This window comes from Rhipicephalus sanguineus, chromosome 4 (genome assembly GCF_013339695.2).
Source record: "Rhipicephalus sanguineus isolate Rsan-2018 chromosome 4, BIME_Rsan_1.4, whole genome shotgun sequence".
Lineage (NCBI taxonomy): Eukaryota > Metazoa > Arthropoda > Arachnida > Ixodida > Ixodidae > Rhipicephalus > Rhipicephalus sanguineus.
Genome location: NC_051179.1, coordinates 130,938,121 through 130,953,160, shown reverse-complemented (window position 1 = coordinate 130,953,160; position 15,040 = coordinate 130,938,121). Strand labels below are relative to the sequence as shown.

General features: G+C 49.8%; 1 protein-coding gene across 1 annotated transcript in view; it reads right to left on the bottom strand.

Moving 5' to 3' along the window:
• Positions 1–12,548: 12,548 nt before the first annotated feature.
• The window catches only part of LOC119390706 (COMM domain-containing protein 1), a 131,448-nt gene continuing 128,956 nt past the window's right edge, over positions 12,549–15,040 (bottom strand). Inside the window, exon 3 of the transcript XR_007415863.1 lies at positions 12,549–12,565. The gene's annotated coding sequence lies outside the window, so the exon portion shown is untranslated. The remainder of the gene's footprint in view (positions 12,566–15,040) is intronic.

Genomic DNA, 15,040 nt, shown 5'->3' with positions numbered 1-15,040 from the left:
GATAGTGAATCGATTCACGGCTCTTTTCCGGCAGAAACTTTCCTGCACATTCGTGGGAAGAACGCACTAAAGTGATCGATAAATCTCGCAACATTCTGTCAAATGTTTTATATATTGCACAGAAACAGGGTGTAAGGCATTTAGAAGTGCTTTATAGCACCTACATTTCTCTATGTGCACCAAGTAATATTTGCGGCAACTATTTAATAGAAACCTATCTAAATAAAGCAAAATTCATTTAGGACTATTATTGATTTTTTGCTGTTTTGTATATTTGTGTAACCCGCATTATTCATGTATGTAAGCACTATGAATTATGTAACCTGCATATGTATCTATTTCAGATTTGTTCTAACTGTTATTGTAATGAATTATTGTATATGTTCTATTGCTATCGCTGCCTCCGCCTGATGTATAAACAGGGGGTGAGGACCTAGTCAAGTCCGATAGTCGCTTTTACGCTCGCTCTCTCCATCAACATTGTGTTGGTGGACTTGATAGTAGGGGTTCTAACCCTATGCATGGCTAGCCCTGCCGTGGCAGACAGAATGCTAATATGTGACATTCTTTGTTTCTTTTATTTTTTTCCAGGAGAAAGTCGAGGCTTCAGTTCTCAACTCTGGCGACCAAGGAATTGCCACGTGAGTGGGTTTGGGTCTCTTGCTCTCAACGACAAGAAAAGACAAAAACGAGAAAAGATATAGAAAAGTCTACTGTTAAGCTGTTTATTGGACGGCACTCGGCGACAATGCACTATGGCGACAGTCAAGGCAAAAGCACGGGCTCCGAGCGCGAGCGGCGTTTAGAAGAGGACGACCCACTAGGAGCCGCTCGAGAGCGCAACCGTTAAGCAGCACCAATTGCTTCGCCACAATTACCCCGGGTACGAAAAGGGAGCCGTCCGGCGACCTAACAGCTCGTTACTATGAGTGGGTCATAGTAGGCCTTAAGGCGCTCCACGTTGACTATGTCGCGCCCTCGACGGCGCATGTCCGAAGCTGGTTCGATGGGTTCGATCAGGTAGTTGACCGGGGATGTGCGCTCGACGACCCGGTAGGGGCCTTCGTATTTCGGCAGTAGTTTTGAGGAGAGGCCGGTTGCAGTGGTAGGGACCGAGAGCCATACGAGCGCTCCGGGAAGGAACGTGGACTCAGAAGTGGTGGTGCCACCGCGAAGGCTCTTCTGCCGCTCTTGTTCGTGCGTTGTAAAGGCCTTTGCAAGCTCGCGACACTCTTCAGCAAGCCTGGCTGTGTCAGAAATAGGCGCACAATCAGATGGATCCGGCTTGTAGGGTAGTATCGTGTCAATGGTGTGCAACGGGTGCCTTCCGTACAACAGAAAGAAGGGTGAAAACCCAGTAGTGCTCTGAGGGGCGGTATTATAGGCGTAGGTGACGAAGGGCAGAATGGCATCCCAATTTGTGTGATCGGCAGCGACGTACATTGAGAGCATGTCGCCGAGCGTGCGGTTGAAGCGTTCGGTTAGGCCATTCGTCTGCGGGTGGTAAGCAGTAGTTTTGCGATGAACAGCATGGCACTCTTTGAGAATGGCTTCGGCGACTTCCGACAAGAAGACACGGCCTCGATCGCTGAGAAGCTCCTGGGGTGGACCGTGACGCAGCATGAATCGATGTAGCAGGAAGGAGGCAACATCACGCGCTGTAGCCGCTGGGAGGGCAGCGGTTTCGGCGTACCGCGTTAGATGGTCCACGGCGACGATGGCCCAACGGTTACCAGCCGACGTCAGAGGAAGTGGTCCATACAAATCGATGCCCACGCGCCCAAACGGACGGTTAGGGCAAGGTAATGGTTGTAGACCGACTGGTGACACGTGCGTTGAAGGTTTTCGGCGTTGGCAATCGAGGCAGGAGCGGACGAACTTCTGCACGTAGCGGTACATCCCTCGCCAGAAGTATCGTTGTCGAATGCGGTGGTAAGTTTTGGATACCCCAGAGTGCGCGCATTGCGGATCAGAGTGGAAGGACTCGCATATTTCAGCACGCAGACTTCGGGGTATCACAAGTAGCCACTGGCGGCCGTCGGCGTTGTAATTGCGTCGGTGCAGTAGGTCGTCACGAATGGCGAAATGGTGGGCTTGACGACGCAACGCGCGAGTAGTTGGTGTTGTCGACGGATCAGTGAGCAAGTCTATTAGCGAAGCGATCCATTTATCCTTGCGCTGCTCGGTAGCGATGGTGTGAACATCGATAGAAGAAACAGCAGTGTGAGACACTGAGCAGGAGGCATTGTCGTCAGGCAAGGGGGAGCGCGAGAGGGCGTCGGCGTCAGCATGCTGACGTCCGTTGCGGTACAGCACGCGGATGTCGTAGTCTTGCAGGCGAAGTGCCAAACGGGCGAGACGGCCCGAGGGATCCTTCAGTGACGACAGCCAGCACAGTGCGTGGTGATCGGTGACGACATCAAATGGGCGACCATACAAATAAGGTCGGAATTTTGTAAGGGCCCAGATGATCGCCAGGCACTCTTTTTCCGTGACAGTGTAATTGGTCTCGGCTCTAGTAAGTGTACGACTTGCGTAGGCGACGACATATTCGGGGAACCCTGGTTTGCGTTGCGCAAGAACAGCACCGAGGCCTACACCGCTGGCGTCCGTGTGTACCTCCGTTGGGGCCGTAGGGTCGTAGTGGCGTAGTATGGGAGGAGACGTCAACAAACGACGGAGCTTTGCGAACGCGTCGTCGCATTCGGACGACCACGAATGTAGGGGTCCGTTACTTCCAAGGAGCTTCGTCAGCGGCGATATGATGGTGGCAAAGTTGCGTATGAAACGTCGAAATAGGAGCACAGTCCTACGAAACTGCGCAGTTCTTTGACGGACGTTGGTTTGGGAAATTCGGCCACGGCCCGAAGCTTGGCCGGATCGGGAAGGATGCCGTCCTTGGACACGACGTAGCCTAGGATTGTCAGCTGCCGTGCTGCAAATCGGCACTTCTTCAGGTTCAGTTGGAGGCCGGCGTTGGTCAAACGCGTCAAAACATGCCGCAAACGTTGAAGATGCGTGGAGAAGTCCGGAGCGAAAACGACGACGTCGTCCAGGTAACACAAGCACGTGTGCCATTTCAAGTTGCGCAGAACGGTGTCCATCATGCGCTCGAAGGTCGCGGGCGCATTGCACAGACCAAACGGGATGACGTTGAACTCGTACAAGCCGTCGGGCGTGACAAAGGCTGTCTTCGGTCGAGCGTCATCAGCCATGGGTACTTGCCAGTACCCCGAGCGCAAATCGAGAGATGAAAAGTATTCTGCTCCTTGGAGGCTGTCAATCGAGTCGTCGATTCGCGGCAGTGGATAAACATCCTTCCGAGTGATCTTGTTGAGCCTTCGGTAGTCCACACAGAAGCGCACAGAACCGTCCTTCTTGGCAACGAGAACAACAGGAGACGCCCACGGGCTGTCCGAGGGTCGAATAACGCCGCGTCGAAGCATATCGTCCACTTGCTCATTAATTACCCGACGTTCTGTGGGAGACACGCGATATGGACGTTGCCGCAGTGGTGGTTGGGCGCCAGTGTCGATGCGATGCGTAACAGCGGACGTGCGGCCGAGAGAAGTTTGCCCGACATCGAAAGAAGAACGAAATTCTTCCAACAGGCACAGAAGCTGGGAACGCTGGACAGACGTAAGGTCGTCAGCAATGGAGGGACCAAATACATCCGCGGGGGAGGAATCAGACGTGGAAACGGCACTGATGGTACGGGAACTGGTGCAGTGCGAGTCATCGGGTGCGTCCAGAACTTGTGCGTCTTCGAGGGGCTCCACTCTGCCGAGACATTCCCCTCGCACCAACGTAACAATGTGCGGGGATGGGTTGGTAACAAAAATAGCGGCGCTACCCTGAGTGACTTGCACGGTCGCGAAAGGTACCAGCAACCCTTTCCTAGTGCAAACGCGGTAAGATGGTGAAAGGAGTGCAATTGTGTCGCAGAGACCGGCGCAGTAAACTGGCACAGCCGTCGACGAGTTCGGAGGAACTTTGGTATCGTCTTTGACGAGGGTCTTGGGGAATGCCGATGGACTGTCTGCCGGCGTCAAATGTGAGAACGGTGAGAGTTCGAGGGCGGCTGGTGCGCAGTGAATTATGGCGTCGTGGCGGGAGAGAAAATCCCATCCTAGAATGACGTCGTGGTAGCATGCAGCAATTATGATGAACTCGACGTCGTACAGAACGTCCTGAATGACGACGCGAGAGGTGCATACTGCTGTAGGCCTAATACTCTGGGAGCTGGCGGTACGGAGGGACATCCCAGAAAGTGGCGTCGTCACTTTCCGAAGTAAGCGGCTAAGTTTTGCGTCCATAACGGATACGGCGGCTCCAGTGTCGACAAGGGCAGATGCGCGAACACCGTCCACAAACACGTCTATGACATTCGATGGACTTCGCTGAGGGCTTTTACAGTTCGATAGCGTCGCAGCCCTTGCCTCGTGGACTGCGACGACTAGTTTTCCTGCTCTCGTGCGACAGAACGTGGCCGCATTGGTGATAGTGAGCGACGGCATGGAGACGGAGAGCGGCGAGTGGATGGAGCTGGGCGTGACGTCGGCGACATAGGCAGGTCGTAGAATGCACGGCTGGACTGGCTGGTGGTGGTTGACGCGACTCGAGGTGGCTGCACGCGATGGCAGTAACGGGCCACGTGACCGGCATAACCGCAGGCAAAGCAGATGGGCCGATTGTCGGGTGTGCGCCATCGGTTCGCCGGGGCAGGTCCCACCCACGTCGCAGGATGCGATTGACGGGGCGGCTGCTGAAATGACTGCAAGGTGGGTTGCAGTCGGGGCCTAGGGATGACGGCAGCATACGTAGCCGGCACGCCCGCGTCGAAGGACGGAGGTCTAGCGGCGGCTTCGGCGTAACTCAACGGTGCAGCCGTAGGGATTGCCGGGTGCGTCCTGGCGACAACCTGAGCGTAACTCTGTGGCGCAGGAGCCGGAGGTTGCTGGTGGTACTCAGGCATCACCTCCGCGATTTCCTGCTCAATCGCTCGGCGGATGGGAGGAAGAAGGGTCGTCGACGACTGTTGAACGTGCGGCGGGTGGGCGAAGGCCAGGAGAGAGAACTGGCGTGCGATTTCCTCGCGCACGAATGCCTTTATTTCTGCCAGCAGCGTGGCCTGGTCAGGTATGGCCGCCAAGCCAGCAAGCTCTTCGTCGCGTGTTGGAGAGCGACAGGTCATCGAACGTTGCCGGCGGAGCTCCTCGTAGCTCTGGCACAGTGTGATGACCTCGGCCACGGTGGAAGGGTTTTTAGCGAGCAACATGGTGAATGCATCGTCGTCAATGCCCTTCATAATGTTCCGGATCTTGTCAGACTCGGACATGGTGCCGTTTATTTATTTATTTATTTTGTTACCCTCAATCGCCGAAGCTTTACAGAGGGGAGTGGGTTACAACATGAAAAATACAAAACAACGAAAAAAAACGTGCTATTTTATACATGAACAAGACTAAAGCAAAAAACATCTCTACTCAATGAAACGCAACAAAAGTGAAACGTAAAAATAAGCAAATCACAAGAAGCAAATAGTGAATGTGGTAAAATTATACAGTACTAGCAAGAAAGTGTAAAAGTAAGAGAAATAACACGCACACAGAAAAAATCAAGAATCCACTGGAAAACGCTGGCATCTTGACACGTGGAGACAAATTCGTAGGGAGGGGGAATAGATCGGATGACTAGGGAGAGCTATCACGAAATAGGTGAACTGATAAAGAATGACGAAAGAGGGAGTGATCAGAGATGGAAACGATGTCACCTGGTAGCTGATTCCAATCGTTTGATGTGACCGGTATGAAGGAGCAAGAAAATGTGTTTGTGTAGCAGAAAGTACCTTTAACCTTGTGTTCGTGGTCGATCCGAGAGGAGTGATATGTAGGAGGCGTAATGAGCTCGTTACGCAGTGATGGATGATGGTAGGTCTTATGGAAAGACAAAGGCGGAAGTACTTGCGACGCAGTGATAGAGGTGGCAGTGACAAATGTGCTTCATTGCTGTTACGCTTGATGTACGGTGATAATCCGATAGAATAAAACGTGCAGCGTTATTTTGAATTAGCTCAAGGTGCCTAATCAAGTTTTCGTGGTGAGGGTTCCAGATTGCAGCAGCGTACTCCAATTTCGAGCGCACGAGGGTTTTATAAAGAAGCATCTTCAAGGAAAGTGGGGCGTTGCTAAAATTTCGACGTATGTATCCCAATGTACGGTTAGCACTGTTCGTGATGACGTTAATATGGGCATTCCATGTTAGATTGAAAGAAATGGTAACGCCTAAGTACCGGTATGACGACACGTGGTCAAGATAAACATCACCCAGTTTGTATGTTGAGGAGTTATTAAACTGGCGGGAGACGGTCATTAGCTTGCATTTTTTGGGATTTAATTTCATAAGCCATTTATCGCACCACACTCGCCGCCATGGCTGCGATTGGCGCTGACTAACACTCCTAGGTTTAATCAACATATATACCCCAGAAAGTGGACGGGAGGATGACCGCCGCCGTAGCTCAGTGGTAGAGCATCGGACGCGTTATTCGAAGGTCGCAGGTTCGGTCCCTGCCGGCGGCAAGTCATCTTTTCGTCCACTTTACTTTCTTCACATTTGCATTCTAAATACTACAGATAACACCCCCTGTACTTTCCTTGGCGTTATTGTCTGTTAGTTCTCACCAATTCCTAATGTTATTTAAGTCTGTCTGCAAGATGCTCCTATCATCATCGGTACGTATTTCTCTGTAAAGCACACAGTCGTCGGCATATAAATGAACGGATGAAGAACGCAGTCAGGGAGGTCATTAATATATATTAAAAAACAGCAGAGGTCCCAGAACTGAGCCCTGCGGTACACCCGATGTTACACTTACTTCCGGCGAGTCATGACCGTTAACAGTGACGTACTGAAGACGGTTTGTTAGAAAGTAGTCGAGCCATGCCAGTACATTCGAGTCAAGGTTGAGAGAGGAGAGCTTATGCATTAGTAAAGCGTGATTGACTTTTTCAAATGCTTTTGCAAAATCCAGGAAAATGCAGTCAATTTGAGATTGTTTATCAAGAATGGTATGCAGGTGATGAGTGAAAAGAAGCAACTGGGTTTCACAGGAAAACGTACGCCTAAAACCATGTTGGGCCGATGTAAAAAATGAATTCGGTTCTAAAAATTTCGCAATATGTGAGTGCAGTACATGTTCCATTAGTTTACACGGAATGCTCGTTAGTGAAATGGGCCGATAGTTAAGAGCGGAGTGTTTATTACCAGACTTGTGTATCGGCACAACCTTACCGACCTTCCAGTCGAGCGGCAAGGTTGCTTGGTCAAGTGACTGCTGGAAAATCTTACACAAGAAGAGAGACGAATATGCGCTTGTTTGTTTGAGAAACTTTGAGTTGATACCGTCAGTCCCACATGATGAGGATGTTTTTAAGGTGTCAATTAACTTCGCAATTCCTGCAGAATCAAAAGTGATAGGAAACATTGAGCGGTAGTCACGGCACACAACTGCGTCAACAGGTGCAGCAGTGTTTCCCGAGAAATTGGCTGAAAAAATATTGTTAAATAACGCGGCACATTCAGATGCTGGTAGCGGCTCACCAGAGTCATCGTTGATTGATAAATCCGCATTTTGGTTAGAATTGATAACATTCCAAAATTGCCGGGGGTTCCTTGATAACAATTCAGGCAACGTATGCGTTTGGAAACGATTCTTAGCAGCACGCACAGCTTCCACGTATTCTGCCTCAGCATTTTGATACGCTACCCAGCAATCTCTAGTATTTGCAACTTGGCTGTGCGGAAAAGGCGCTTTTTTCTATTAGACAAACGTTTGAGATGCGTGTTATACCACGGTCTTTTTGTGTTGTTCCGTATGCGTCGAAGGGGAATGTGCGCATTGGTGAGATTAGTAACTAAGTTTTGAAAAGATCCCAGTTCTCTTGTACACTTCTCTCTTCAAAATTGCAACAAAATGTGTCTAAGTACGCGCACATATCTTGGTTAATGGCGTCAAAATCTGCATTGCGGTAGTCCCGGATGTACTTGTCTTCTTCAGTTCCACGTGAAAAAGACATGGTGATGTCGAAATGTAACACCAAATGGTCGCTCAGACCAGGAAGATAGATAATTGGGGATATGAAGTCTGGATGTGTTGACAAAACTAGGTCTAATGTATTAGACGATTCAACAGTTACCCTTGTTGGTTTCGTTACAACCTGGGTGAAGTTAAAACAATTACAAAAATCTAGGAACTGTTGGGATTGTGTTGAAAAGGGGTCGAGCAGAGGAACACCAGTGTGCCAGGTGATGTTAGGAAAATTCATGTCACCAAAAAGAAAAATTGGTGACGAAGGATACCGAGTGACGACATAGCCGAGAACGTCATGCAATTCATCGACGAATGACGATGTATAGTTTGGAGGACGATAGCATACGCCTAATATAATCTTTGTGTGCTTACTTGAAATACCAACCCAGACTGTTTCCAGAGAGGACACAACTTCTACTTGAAAAGAGGAAATTGTTTGCGATACGGCTATCAATACACCACCACCCTGTCTATCCTCTCTATCGCACCGATACACGTCATATGTGACGTCAGTCTGGAAAATTTGTATTCTTACACAAGTCCAGGACGTCTTCGATATAACTGGTGAAAGATTCACCGGCCTGCGGAGCTCGTTCGCGTAAGCGCTGTTCTGCTTGCAGCTTACGAACTGCAGGGTGGCCAAAAACGTTGATGACGGCGGTTTTGAAATCAGACCAAGTAGCAAAATCGGACGCGTGGTTGTTGTACCACAAACTTGCTACTCCCGCGAGGTAGAAGACTAAGTTGCTCAACTTGCCTGCTTCGTCCCATTTGTTGGGTACGCTCACGCGCTCGTAAATTGCGAGCCAGTCCTCCACGGCTCCCCGGGCTGATCTTTTCCACTGTTTGTGGAGCTGCCCAAAGCCCCTGGTCGTAGACCCTATTCCCAATCCTTCCCTTTCCTCGTGGGAGGCCGCTCTTCGGGCCACTGGCTCGGACGACCAGCGGACGCTGGTGAACCGGGCCTGCCTAGAGATGTCGGCCAGGGGGCTCCCGGACGTCTAGGAGCCCAACCACACTCACTTTGAATATTTCAAATAAAGTTGTATCCATCCATCCATCAATCCACGTCGGTACCATCGGCGCCAGTGAAGATAGGTGGATCGCGGATGCGTGGGACACCGGGACATGTGGTCGGTGTGGGAGGCGGCGTTTGCTGAGCGGCGTCTTGGGGCATGGTAGATGGCAGAGTACGGGAACGAAGCTCCAGGGGCATTGAATGGGAGCACAGCACTCTCCACCAATTTGTTAAGCTGTTTATTGGACGGCACTCGGCGACAATGCACTATGGCGACAGTCAAGGCAAAAGCACGGGCTCCGAGCGCGAGCGGCGTTTAGAAGAGGACGACCCACTAGGAGCCGCTGGAGAGCGCAACCGTTAAGCAGCACCAATTGCTTCGCCACACTACAAACACCGGGATGTTTGGTTACTCGGAAATGCGCGCAGGACGCACTGTCGAGATGGTTGTTTGGACCAGCGTGTTTTCGTGTTTCAGTTTAGCATCTCTAGTGGTTAGTGCGTGATAGCGTATAAAATAAAACACCTACGGGACGTGCCTGTAGAGTGTCATGTCACCATGGAGGAAGGGAAAAAAAAGGAGGGAGCGTTGTGCAATGCAGTTGAAGCCCACTGTGTCGGCCCAACACGTGATCAAAGCGTCATAGCGCCCGGTGTGTTTTAGTACTCCTGGTGGCGTTCTGCTATGGTGGCTAGTTCTGTCTTTGAACCTCCTCCGCGAGCCGGACGGTCTGCTCCGAACAAGCGCGTTTCGACTAAAATGTACCGGGCGCCATACCTCGAAGTCTTGGCGGATCTGTTTTTTTTTTTTTTTGCGTGATCTTGACGCAAAATGGGTCAGGTGTTATGCCGACACTGCAGGCTTCAAAACAAGTCGGCATGCCAAGGCTGCCTGCGTGACGTAATGCTCCCTCCTTTCTTTTTCCTTACTCCATGCATATAACCCACTATATTAATATATTGGCTGAAATTTACGTTCTAGAACGTTCGGTGTATCTACATACGCGCATCCCGCGACGAGGGAAACCCAATTTCGGTATTACGATTTGGCATGGTATAAGTTTTCTCGGTGTGTACAATCCTCCGTGTCGGCTTTACATCTTGTCCTAGAGAGAGAGAGTTTATTAAGCTGCCATGAAGTTCAGCGCGGCCTTCACAGAAACTGTTATTTTACATTTGTTTTGCACTGCCGTTACCACGCATTCCTATGGTTCAGATGTATTCTCATTCTGCAAGCATTGCTGCTGAGCGCTGTGGTTAAGACACTCGTTTTCGGAACGTTTAGCCCACGTTATAAACACAACACCAACAAGAAAGTTGAGTTTGTTTTATGCATTTCTTTACTTATAGCGATGTTCGTCTTAAACAATACAGACACGGACGTACGGACACTTTTCTAGTTCTGTTGGCACAGAGATGCTTACGCATTTATTAAACAATGAAACGAAAGGAAGGACGTTGATAGGCTACAAGAGCAGTGGGTAATAAAAAAAAAACTGAGTCCACAGTACTAGAAAGTTCCTGAACTAGTTGAAGGTGCTCGTAGGAAATACAAACACTTGAAGGGATCGAGTAACGAAGTGCTACTCGGATCAAACGTATACAGCTTTAAATGCATGCGAACCGGTTAATTAAACGTTATGAAAGTGCTCGTCAGCAAAGCGCCTTGCAGCAGAGCGATTACGTGCCTGCCCGGTAAATCATCAAAACGTGGACACTTCTACCACGCTACTCAGATTAAAATGTTTCCGGGATCGGCCTGATGTTCATTACGCCATAACTGTGATTTGTAGATTACTGCTGCTGCAGTGGGGACTTGTTATTCGGCAAGAATGAGGCGGTTTAGATGCGCCAGAGCATGAAAAGAAAAAAAAAATGCAGGGGAATACTCCATTCATTAAAGCAGATAATGCAGGCTTATATTCTTCACCCTGTGGTTAGGTACCACATGCTGTTTCACTGAGTGCACGTACGTAGAGGACATATCGGGCCACAGACTTACTTGTACAGGACAGATGACGCTACATATAAGCCGAATAATTATACTAGTGGCTTTTATCTAGAGGCATTAGGATCGTTTAGAAGGCTTCAATTTAATATATAATAATATCTGGGGTTTAACGTCCCAAAACCACCATATGATTATGAGAGACGCCGTAGTGGAGGGCTCCGGAAATTTCGACCACCTGGGGTTTTTAACGTGCACCTAAATCTAAGTACACGGGCCTCAAACATTTTCGCCTCCACCGAAAATGCAGCCGCCGCGGCCGGGATTTGATCCCGCGACCTTCGGGTCCGCAGTCGAGTGCCATAACCACTAGACCACCGTAGCGGGGCTTCGATTTAATAAGAGGACAGACATCATGCCGAACGGTAGTGATTGCAGGCATATACCCGTAAGTTTACAAAGCTGACAAAGCTGCGGTGTGTTGTTTTGTCTATTTTTCAGGGACCTTGTTGGAACAGCGAGAACTGCAGCGTCCTCAACAGGTATCATACCATTAAATGTTCGGAGTGCTCTCACACTAACGTGTATCGGCAACAGAAGAGTGTAAACGGAGGGATTTGTAAATGAGGTTACCGCCTGCAGTTACCAGACAATCGTTTATTTATTAAAGACTATGGCCTTTGACGAGAAGCCGGCGTGGGAGTAGTTGCCTAACTGCTCGAAACACATAAATAGCTACGGATTTGTAATTTGCGTTTCACATCTCCATTTGCGATTTATCTCTACATAATGGTTTGTCTGTGTAAGCAGGTATTATTGGCAATTTCGTCTTTCCGCAGGCGCAGACAGAAAAGGACTGCCGAGCCTGTTGAGTGATTGCCTGGACGACGACGAGAGCTTGGAGGAACTCAGTTAGAGGAGCCAAATTTTCACTTGTGCGACCGCCATTAAAATTGACCGTTGATGTTTCATCACCTTATCCCGTGTCTTCTACGGTCATGTTTGAGCCATTCCTCGAGCGATCATGACATCATCCGTTTTAAGCCGAGGAACTTGGAGCCTATCAAGAGGCTCTAATATTAGGAAATCATTATTTTGTCCTTTCTTTATTTTAATGCACTAATGCGCATTTTTGGGCTGCCCGTCTGTCGGCTGGCGAAAAAGCCCGACAGCGCTCGGAAAGTCACGCTCGCTGAATTGAATATTCCTGTCATAGTTAACAAAAAAGGCTATGTATGTATGTATGTATGTATGTATGTATGTATGTATGTATGTATGTATGTATGTATGTATGCATGTATGCATGTATGTATGTATGTATGTATGTATGTATGTATGTATGTATGTATGTATGTATGTATGTATGTATGTATGTATGTATGTGTATGCATGCATGCATGTATATACTCGCCATGTTCAGCGCAAAAAACGAACACGAAAACACAAGGAAGTGCACGACACAAGCGCTGAACATGGCGAGTACGTTCCAACTAGCCCAATTTGCCACCTTACTTCAGTGCATGTATATAGGCCTGACTGGCTGCCCAGGCGGCGCTGCGAAAACGGTGCTAAAAAGCGCCCCCTACGACAAGTTCTTTAGTTTCGAGTAGTCAGACTGGCGGCCGCATGCAGCACTAAGCTCAGATGCGCAATGGAGCCGCCGCTGTCGGTTGTGCTGCGCTTTGGATCTCGGCCAGTTTCTGGCGTGGCTGAGTTCTTCAGGCCAAGCAATCTGCGTAAACGCAAGAAGCTCGTCAACGTCAAGTATGTTTACGACGTGTAGGAGATTGAAGGAACCATTTCGGCGCGCTGCAACTCGCAAGTGCAGCGAATCTCATACGACGTTGAACTCGAGTTAAGTTTTACGAGGCATGCTCGCGCGATTAACGACAGTGCATAAACGAAAAGATTGCTGTTAAGAAAGCCGACATGATTTGCATTACACGACGAAACGGAATCAAGAAAGGTCCAGTGACGAAGGCTAGCCGTCGGCGGCCCGAATGAGCGCATTCGCGTCGTGTGCCGTTTTCTGCCGCATTAAGTCGCAAACACACTTTTTCCCCATGCACGGTCGTAATTTTCAACATTTGCTTCTAGGGAATTCGTCAAATTCTGTCAGCGTGCGGTGGCGGTCGAGAAGCGACGGCGTGCAATGTTTACAGCCGGCCGCTGGAAGCAGCCAGCTGTAAGCTGCCGGAAAGCTGCCGGAAAAATCGTAGGCACATACGCATGGTGACTCATGGCATCGTTTTTCTCGTTTCGCACGAAATGCCGGCTGCATATCCTCGTGATCGCCGTCGGCAGCCACGGCGTGCCGTCTGGACTGCACACAGGGAATATATACATATATAAACGCGTGCATGCGCGTACGAAAAGTAATCAGCACGTTACGTTGCAAACCACGTTTTGCTCGCGTACTCACTTCACGCGTCGGACGGCACGTATCCAGCGGTTCCGTCGCTCCACTTCGTACGGCTTTCAGGGGAACCAGTAAAACCGCACATTAGGATCCTTACCCCCATGTTCGAGGCAATTAACCACGCAACAATAACGGCGGCGACCGCGCTTCGGGACCGCACGCTGCTCAGAGCCGTCGCCCGGACCACCTGCTTTCGGCACGGTTTGTTGAAGCAGGGATCGCTCGTCAAACATGTCAGACTCTGCAGGCATAGCGGACAAGTTCCTGCGTACGTTTTAAGCACTTTTTGAGCCTGAAAACTAGGCGCAAAATTAAGTAAAACGCTTAAAGCAACTGAGAACTGCGTAACTCGCCGGTCGGCATCCATTTTTGACTACCCAAGCAACTTCGGCGCACGCCACCAGACTCCGCCACAGTACTCAAAACTCCAGCGCGTCAGCCCTATACGTACGCATGTATGTACGCATGTATGCGCGCAGGGAGGCAGGGAACTTATCCGTTGTGTTTTGACCATGTTTGCCCTTGGAGGGGGGAAGAGAAGGGAAGTCAACTTCTTGGCGTGTGGGAGGTGGCTGCTCCCTTGAACCCCGCTGGTGCCGCCCCTGTTCCTAGATTTCATTAACACTGGCAGCAATTGTCTACTTCAGGGGTAATATGTACCGTCAGTTAAGTAAACTGTCCATTTCAACGAGCGCCGATTGGCCACAGTCCGAGAGCGAGTGAAGACCTGCGCTGGTGACCAAGCTCTCCCTCTGTGCCCCATGAAGACCCGCTTAAGTGGACAGTTTAAGAAAGTTGGAGGACGCTTGAGCTTCGCCTTCAAAAGTACAACACGATAGCGTAATCGGGCCCCGTTCGCATCGCCTTCTCAATCGCTGGCCTGACTTCGCTTTGCGGTTGACACCTAAGGAAAGGAGCGCCTGTTCGCCTTTAAATCGGCCCTTTCAAACTATTGCAGAATGCCTACTGCAAGTGCATTTGCGAAGTGCCCACTACGACAAAAATCTTCCTCTTAGCGAGGTACCCACTACGCGACCGTAAGGCAATACGCGCAGCTGCAAAGGTCGTTGATGCTGTTGTTGATAATGATAACTATGCTTGTGTGCTTTGTAACTGGTGGGCCTTTAAACCGACTAACTCGTCGCGCAATTCACATGCTTTCACGTCTGGTGTGATTCTACGCTTCTTCCACGCAATATTACACGCTGGTAATGCCATTCCTCGCGCTACATAACGTTCGTATACTGTTTTACAGCGACAGCTGTTATGAGACTACTGCAACGGCCGTTCTTTGCGCCGTAGTTGTCTGCCGCCGCCGCCGGTGTCCGTAACCGCTATCGTGCGAAATAAACGATATCCAGGATGGAACAGGGTTGGAACCTGGGCCCTCTGTGTGGCAGCCCTGCACTCTACCAAAAAGCCATGAGGAATTCTTCAAACTCAATTGCGAAAATACCTTATACAGGCTTCATGTCGGGATGGAACCGTATTAACATATGTAATATAGCGTGGTAGAAGAGCAAAATAACAACCAGGCGTCACACAATGCGAATTGCGCAACGA